We start from the raw sequence: 9,191 nt of genomic DNA, 5'->3' as shown, positions 1-9,191 counted from the left end.
TTATTTATTTATTTGACAGAGATCACACGTAGGCAGAGAGGCAGGCAGATAGAGAAAGAGAGAAGGAAGCAGGCTCCCTGCTGAGCAGAAAGCCCGATGTGGGGCTCGATCCCAGGACCCTGGGATCATGACGCGAGCCAAAGGCAGAGACTTTAACCCACTGAGCCATCCAGGTGCCCCCTGACCCACTCCTTTTAATAAGCAAAGGAACTGAGACTTGGAATCATGAAACAACTTACCCAAAGTTACATTCAACTTGTCAGGACTCTTTCATTCACAGTGACAGAAACCCAACTCAAACCCAACTCAAACCCAGCTCAAACCCAGCTCAAACCAAAAGGGAAGAAGACACTGACTCCTATAACTGGAAAGACCAGGACGGGTCCACACGCCAGAATCTAGACAGAGATTTAGGAATGAAATCCGGGATTTATAATAGAGACAAGATGAAAAGCAGACTGCTGTCCCAGTATTCAGGGAAGACAAAGGCACCCATGAGGCTCACTGAAATATACAAGACTTTTCTTAAAACGCATTGTGGTCTATTTCCCAGAACAAAATAAAACAAACATCTACTCTGGGAGGCAGAGGATTGCTTGCAACCCTAAATGGCACTTTTCTCCAAGGATAGCTCCATAAGAGTCTAAAAGGGAGGTTATGAATTTGTGGCCCTTGACAGGAATCAAATCTCCAGATGTGCTTGGTCTGATTCACATAGTTAGGATGTTTTGTTTTGTTTTTTTCCTTTTTTTTTTTTTTAATTTATTTTCAGCGTAGCAGTATTCATTGTTTTTGCACCACACCCAGTGCTCTATGCAATCCGTGCCCTCTCCAATACCCACCACCTGGTTCCCCCAACCTCCCACCCCCCCGCCCCTACAAAACCCTCAGATTGTTTTTCAGAGTGTTAGGGTGTTTTTTAAAAAACATTTACTTAACACATAACTTTGACCACTATTTGCCAGGTATTATTCTAGGCACTTGGCATACAAAAGCCAGCAAATTAAGGCAAACAATTCTTGCCCTCATATACCTTGAGTATGGTGGTAGGAAATGGGCAGAACAATCAGTAAGTTTTTTAAATTATTATTTATTTAGAAGGTGATAAATAGTATGGAGGAGGAGAAAAAAAAAAACAGGAAAAGGGGAGAGAGCACGAGTGTGAGGAAGAGGGTGTTGCAATTTTAAGGAGGGTAGTCAGAAAAGGCTTTGATAAGATGATGACATTTGGACAAAGACCTGAAGAGAAGAGGGACCCGGTCTTGCAGTTGTCTAAGAGGAAGATCATTCCAGAAGGACCAGCCATTGCAGAGAACTTGAGGCAGAGACATATCTATGACGTTTAGGAAATATCAAGGATGTCTGTTTTTGGTTTTGACTTCATTTTGTTTTGAATCCATATGAGCTGCCAACATTTAAATTTTGAGGGAGTTCACATTAATCCAGATTTCCAACTTCTCTCAAAAAAAGAAAAATTCAGTTAAGACCTAGCAATGCTGGTCCCAAAATATTTCCTAAGAGAACGAGCTAGATCTGAGCCCTGCTTTTCTATAACGGCATAAGCACCTCCAGTTCAACACAGTACCCCTCCCACTCCCAGGTCACGGACAGCTACTTTATTCATTTTAATTGTATGCTAGTCAGGCCCCTTGCAAGGATTTAAACCCCTGTAGTCTGCATATTAGGTTAGGCTAGGCTGTGATCATAAATAAACCCTGACTTCTCGGTGGCTTAATTTCACAGATTTGTTTGTTTGTTTGTTTGTTCAGACAAAATTCAGCAGGGTGGGGTTATTCTTCTAGGCTTCTGTCCTCCATGTACTGACTCCAGGATCCAGAACATTTCCATCTTGTGGCTCTACCATTTCAACGTATCAGTTTCCCAGTCACCACGGACAGGAAAGAGAGAGCATGGAGGGGACACACTTGCCCTTAAATACTTCCCACTGGAAATGAGACACATCACTCCTGCTCATACTTTATTGGCTAGAACTAGTCACATGGCCTTGCTACGAGCCAGGGAAGCTGAGAAGTGTAGCCTTCAGTGTCCAGGGAAGGCGAAAGAACTGGATAGAGGTAAGAAGTATCAGTCTCTTCCCTACCACTGTTTAAAACTGTCTAAAGGGGCGCCTGGGTGGCTCAATTGGTTAAGCGTCTGACTCTTGGTTTCAGCTCAGGTTGTGGCCACGGGGTCATGGGATCCCACCCTACATCAGGCTCTCTGTTGGTCAGAAAGTCTGCTTGAGATTCTCTTCCTCTGCCCTTCCCCCCACTCATACACACACATGCTCTATTTCTCTCTAAAAGAAATAGATAAATCTTAAAAAAAAAAAAAAAGAAGAAGAAAAGAAAAACACACTGTGTTTTAAAACTGAATATAGTCCCAGTCAAAACCACCTGGTTATATCTACATGATGTGATGTCACTGAGAATTTTCTGGAGAGCTGAGCTAGCCAGCCAGATGGCTGATTAATTTAAGTAATCTTTGGTAAATTATACATGACACAGAGGTGAAGTGCATGAGCTCTGGAATCAGAGAGCCTCTCGAAATTATGGCTCAAATATTTCCAACAGTGTGTCTTTTAACCTCGCTACACCTGTTTCCTCATCTTTAACTTGCAGATGGTCAGAGAACCTGCCACATAAGGTTAATGTGAAGATTAAAAGGTATTACACATACAAAGTGCTTTGAAGAGTATTTAGTAAGTATTCATCAAGTCTTCAATAAAAGTTGGTATTATTATTATGAGATTTTTGGAGATACTTTTCAATTTTATGTTGTGAAGTATTCGAGACTGGTAAGTTACAAAAGTAGTACAAAGAATTTCCATATACTTTTCTCAATTTCCCCAAGTGTTAATATATTATCACACTTTGTTGTTTTCAACCTCTCTCTACACACATGCAGTTCTTTCTGAAATATATGAGAGGATATCACAAACAGGATACCCAAAGATCTCTAAATATCTCATTGTGTATTTTCTAAAACAAAACAAGGAATTTTCATACATAACCATGGTGTAATTGCCAAAATCAAAAAAACTGGCATTGAAACAATAATATGTAATCTAGGAGCCTTATTCAGATTTTGCCAGTTGACCCACTAAAGCCCTTTCTCTGGTCCAGGATTAGACTCCCAACCATATGTCGTGTTTAGTTGTCATGTTTCTTTAATCACTTCTAATCTGAGACTGTTCTTTCATGACCTTGACATGTTTTAATAATACAGGCTAGCTCTTTTGCAGAATATGCCTCAGTTTGGGTTTGTCTAATGTTTCTTCATGATTAGATCTGAGGTTATGCATTTGTGTCGGGAATATTCCAGATGCCATGGAATAGTCTTCTCAGAGCCTCATGTCAAGAGGCACATGATGCCTTTTTGTCCCATTCATGATGGTGATTCCTTTGATCCCTTGGTTAAAGTGGTATCTGCCAGGTTTCTCCATTGTAAAATGACTAATTTTAGCTTTGTAGTAAGTATTTTATGGGGGGATACTTTGAGACTGTATTCATATCTTGTTTCTCATCCTACTTTTGCCCATTAATTCTTAGCTTTTCTTGGGGCACCTGGCTAGCTCGGTGGGAAAGAGCATTTGACTCTTGATCTCAGGGTTGTGAGTTTGAGCCCCACGTTGGGGGTAGAGATTACTAAACTAAATAAATAAACTTAAAACAAATTTTTTTAGCTGTCCTTGATGAATCTTGCCTGAAGCAGTTACTACTGTGATGGTGGGCAAATAGTAATTTTCTAATGCTGGCTTTCCTTCTACATTCCTCATATCATTATACATCAGTGCGTCTCAAGCCTCTCAAAGAACTGGGCCCTCTGGTATAAGACTACAAAATGAGCCATTAAATTAAAGATCGTGAACAATGAAGGAATGTGGCAATATCCAGGGAATTGTGGAACGTGCACTGTTGTTTCTATAGGAACTTGTAATCTCCAGTATGAATGACTGTGGCCACCATCACCACCAACAGACTTCCAAACTGGTGAATTAGGGTGGGGTAGCTTGGTGCATGTTTGCACATCTTTCAGATTATCCATGATAAACTGTGCCTCCTAGGACCTAGTATCCTCTTGGTCACATCAGAGGAGGAAGGTGCTTCACCAGGCTTTCGGAGAGCATGGGAATGAAAGAGAAATCAAGGGTGGATGTACTGAGAGAATCAGTATGAAGGGGAACTTGGGGTGTTTTGACTATTACAGGTCATGCGACAGATGAACCAGTAAGAGAGGAAGACCAGAGAGGGAGGAATAGCACGGTGTTATGGAAACCATGGTAAGAATCCAAAGAAAGAGAAAGTATCCAAGGTTGTCTTCCACTTCTGAGTATAGTGTTGGATTTGGAGTGACGTGGGTGCTTTTGATTAGAAACACTCGTGTTGAACATTGTCAATATGCCTGACTTCATAAAGTAAGAAAGATTGAAAGATTTAACATTTGATATTTATTATGTATTATATATTATTATATATTGTATATTATATATTCTATATTATTTATTATATATTATATAGATATTTGATGTGAGCCCTGGGGTGTCTGTCCAACTCCTTTCCCTAAAACAAAAGTCATATGGCCAGTCCTCTGTCCAAACAACCCCATGCCCAAGTCCACCAGGATGTACAGGGCCTGCCATTAGGGCTCTGACAACAGGGTCTGGGAGGCAACTCTGCTCCCTCCAGCCTCCATGAAAAGGAACCAAGCCCAAGGTCCTGGTATCTCTGACTCAGCTTTACCTCAGTAATGGCAGCTTGCAAAAACTGCACCTCCCCTCTGCAATCTCATTTACCTTCTTCTCCCTCTCTAACCCCCACTGCCTCCCTTTCCTACGCATGACCCACAGTCAGGAGTATCAAGGGTTACAGAAATCAGCAGCATGAGGTCATAGGGTGTGGTGTTTAAGCAGTACATTGATGACCTTTGAGAGACCAGTTTTAATAAAAATTACGATCATTCCAGATAAATCAGCTATAGCCTACACTTTCCAGAAAGACAGGTTAGCTAGCAATCTGACAGGAAAGCATAACTGTGGTGTAGGTTTTGCAGTCAAGACAACAGGACCTGCTTTGAGAAGCTAGAGGAGAACAAGAACTTGAAGATGCCAGCAAGAGGATGATAATGAACATTGGGGATTAAGTGAAGAATCACTGGTAAAAGACCCCCAGGAAAGTCTAGCTTTGGGGTGAAAAATAGGATGTGGCTTCTCTGGAAATAGAAAGAATGAAGGGTGTGAGACAAAGGATGGATGGTGATGCAGACAAAACTGAAAAGAGTACAGAGAAGAGCTGAGGCCTTGAACTTCTCAGTAAATTAGGGGTAGAGTTCATCTGTGGCAGTAGAGGGAGGTCAGAAGTTTTTTTAAGGAGAATGAGAAGAATATGGAACAGCTGCCTCGAAGAATACAATAGAAAGTTAAGAGGACTAAAAGCTGTTCTGACAACAAAATGACTCATGAATCTGAAAAACAAACATACCTGGATAATGCGTTGGGTAGAGATTGACTTTCTCCAGAAAAGTCTTTACAGGTCTCTGCTGATTGTAGTGCTTGTGGGATCATCTATCTGAATGTCTAAGTCTGATAGGAATCCCTGACAGACTAACCAGTGGCTGAAATAACTATTAGCATGTACTTCTCAATACTTAGAGAAATGAAATTTTCCACTCACTGTAAGCTCTTAAAATCCTAATTATCCTCTTGGAGGCTAGCCCTCTGAATTTCAGAAGCTAGCTCCTTTACAAAGGAAGGAAATCCCACATAAATGTGCGTGCGTGTGCACACGCACACGCACACACACACACACACACGAGTACCCATTCATATACACCATGAATAAAATAAATCGATCTTCATTTCCTCTTCCAGTAAGATACTCTAAGTCACTTCTTGACACATTGACTTTCTGGTAATCTCATCATTGATCATTCCAAACACAGTAAGCTTTCTACCCACTCCAGTGACAGCCAGCAGCTGGTTTTGGTTAGAAGATGCATTTATGTTAACTCTGGAGAACACTTACTCCTACTCCCACTGCATCCCATACCAAACAGTGGCCAATGATGGATGAAAGGCCAGTTTCTTTCCTCCTGAGCTTTTGTGGAGAGACTAAGAAAATCATTTCCTAGAGAAATGAAGGCTGAGAGCCCTGGCAGGGAAGGAGACAGCTCTCCAGAGAGGGATAGGGAAAGTTGGCAGGGAGAAAGATGTAAGAGACTGAAACAAGGTATTGAATGTTGACAGCACTTTCTTCCGAGCCCTAAAGGGGTTCTTTGTGGGCTCTAGCTTTCAGATAAAGGCAGCTTGCAGGAAGTGGTGAGAAGAGTTGTCCTCACTTGGTCCCGAGCAAAAAGAGTGAGTAATGCCACCTAGGAAACCCCAGGTCAAACAGAAGCCCCATGGCACTTTGCCCAAAGCAGAACCCAAGAACAGAGTGGACATAGGAGGAGGTTTGGGAAGCAGAGCCAAGCTTCAGCCAAAGGTGATCAGTGACAGAAGGAAAGAGAATAAGTCTCCTGTGCAGTTATGCCTGCAGAGAAAATTGAATTAAGAGTTAAAATAATAATAATAAATAGCATCAAGAGACTCAAATATACTCTACAAAATTGAGAATTTGCGACATTTTCTTACTTGAGGGCTTGTGTTAGATTGTAGTTAGATGAGTAGTTTAGCATATAGATCATATAATATATAGTTTAGCATATGCAGATCATATCATTTTATATATCACTATAATTATTGGAGTTCCTTTGCTCTTTGCAAAATATGCCTTCTAGGAAATTACCATCTCCCCAAATAAATGATGACTGAAAAAGTGATTGTGTTGCAAGGGAAAGTAACTGTAAAGTCAAATGCTTTAGAAAAGTCAGGCTTGGGTGAGGGGGTGGGCGAGTGTATTTACCTTTAGAAGTTATGCTAGAAAATGCTGCAAGTGTGCATTATGAACCAATGAGTAGTCAAAAAGAGAAGAAACCAACAGGGCTATGTGGATGAGGGACACCATAGGAACATAGTTCTATACAGTAAGAGAGTACAAATAATATGAAGTTAAAGGAGTAGAATGGAGTTATCCCTGGAGATAAAAGTAAACAATTGAGTTGAAAAACAACCAGACAGGTGATGTATTGTGTTCTTTCCCACAGATGGCTGTTCTTCAATTGTGCTGTTTATCTCCTAAGAACGCTTGAGTGGTCGCAAAGCAAACTTCTGAGTTGAGAACTGAGGTCTCAACTCAAGCACAATCCATTACCAGCTTCCCTACGGTGGTAACTCCTTGGTGCAGAATTTAAAACCCTCCATAAATTGGTCTCAGCCCATCTTCCCAAACTAAGATATAGAAGAGCCAGTCATTAGAACGTTAGGTTGAGAAGAGATGCATTAACACAGGGCTAACACCATGTTGGTAATTGAATGAACTCACTGTTTGCCTAAAAAGGACTGGGATACTAGGAAGAACAAGACCTGCTCACTGGTCCAGGCATTGTCCCAGCTCCTTGCCTCCCTCTCCAATTCCTCCTTCCTTCACTCTCACCCCATTTCCAAGGCATCCAGGTGCATTCTAGAGGTGACTTCAAACTTTCTGTAGCCATCATCCTATCCAAAACCAAATTTGCAGCCTGTCCTTTGACATGGTCCAAACTTACTTCCACTTTCTGCGTACTCCCTTGATGAAGAAATCATGGCATTATCTGTCACAGTAAAACACAGTAGAGAATGTGGAATTCATTTGTTTCTTGTTTGTTTTTTAATGCATAGTTGGCCACATTGTGGAGTACTATGCAGCCATTAAAAGGAGAGAAAAGTACTATATGAACTGATGGGGGAAATGTCCATAATATACCACTGAGTGTTTTTTTTTTAAGTAATTAGCCCAAAACTGTATTTGGAATCAGATGATTCCATCTTTGGAAAATAAATGAAACCAAACAAAACTACATTGATATCTTGAGATCCCCAGGGTAGGATTGAGGAACAACTGGTGATCTGCTTGGTTAAGGCCAAAGACTCTTGCCTTGCCAGGTTGGATTGAAGGTACACATACCAAGCACATCTAGAGGTGACGGTGGAGAACGAGAGCCAGTTCTCATACAGGGAAGCTGGGAGGCGGCAGCTTTGGGAGAAGCGTGGGCAGGAGAAAAGAAAAGAAAAGAAAGGGCGAGAGAGATCCCAGAGAAAGTGTAGACACTTTCTACCTAGAAAGTGTCCTGCCAGCTACTCTGCAAGTCACCTGGGGTTATTGTGTGATGGCCACTGCCAGAGCCAATTGCCTAGCTCAGAATTTTTTTTAAAGCATGCTGCAGAAGAAATAAAACTCTTCATTGAGTTTTAGGTTTATAAACTGTCAGAACTTTATTTTTAAACCACTGCAAAAGGAAGATAATGGAGCTGGTTCTTGCTGCCTCAAACACCAGAAATCACACTGTCTGGTCTTAAGAAAACCCAGAGACAAGTGAGAAAGGAGAAGGAAAAAAAAAATGCTTTGAGTTTAATGGGATTTCATATATGTATCTCCCTGTGATTAACACTAAGGTAATTTGTGAATGGTCATCATTTCCTATCATTGTTTTACTACCTTCCACAACTGTGTGATCCTTTATCACAAGCCTTCCTGTCCATTTAGATGTCCTAGGTTTATATTTGACATGGACAAGGCTCTGTAGAAAAACCATTTGACAATAATGGTGATTTTATCCTCCTATAATCAAGGACAACAGAGAAAGCTGTACTTTGAAGGATATCAGTGCACAAATTTATGCTAATCTGCGACCTTCATCACTATCCCAGGCGCCAGCTAACAAAGGCTTTTTGTTTAGTTCATTAGGTCCTGATTTCAGCTCCTTCATCAGCTGAATTTTCAACACAACATTGAATAAATGAAATATTTTAGATCCAAGTGATTTGTTTCATAGAGTCCATTGAATAAAACTTATTCTCTTCTCCTTTTTCTTTAAATTTCTTTATTTTAGAGAGAGTGAGCATGCATGTGCATGAGTAGGGGGAGGGGCAGAGGAAGAGAGAACCTCACACAGCCTCACCCAGCTGAGTTGAACTTGGAGCCCCACATGGGGTTTAATCTCACTACCCTGAGATCATGACCTGAGCCAAAATCAAGAGCTGGACTGAGCCACCCAGGCACCCCCAAACTGATTCTCTTCTTAAGGAAAACTATACTTCTGGTTTTTTTGTTTCA

This window comes from Lontra canadensis, unplaced genomic scaffold (assembly GCF_010015895.1).
Source record: "Lontra canadensis isolate GAN:19392208 unplaced genomic scaffold, GSC_riverotter_1.0 scaffold50, whole genome shotgun sequence".
Lineage (NCBI taxonomy): Eukaryota > Metazoa > Chordata > Mammalia > Carnivora > Mustelidae > Lontra > Lontra canadensis.
Note: the sequence above shows the minus strand (reverse complement) of the source record.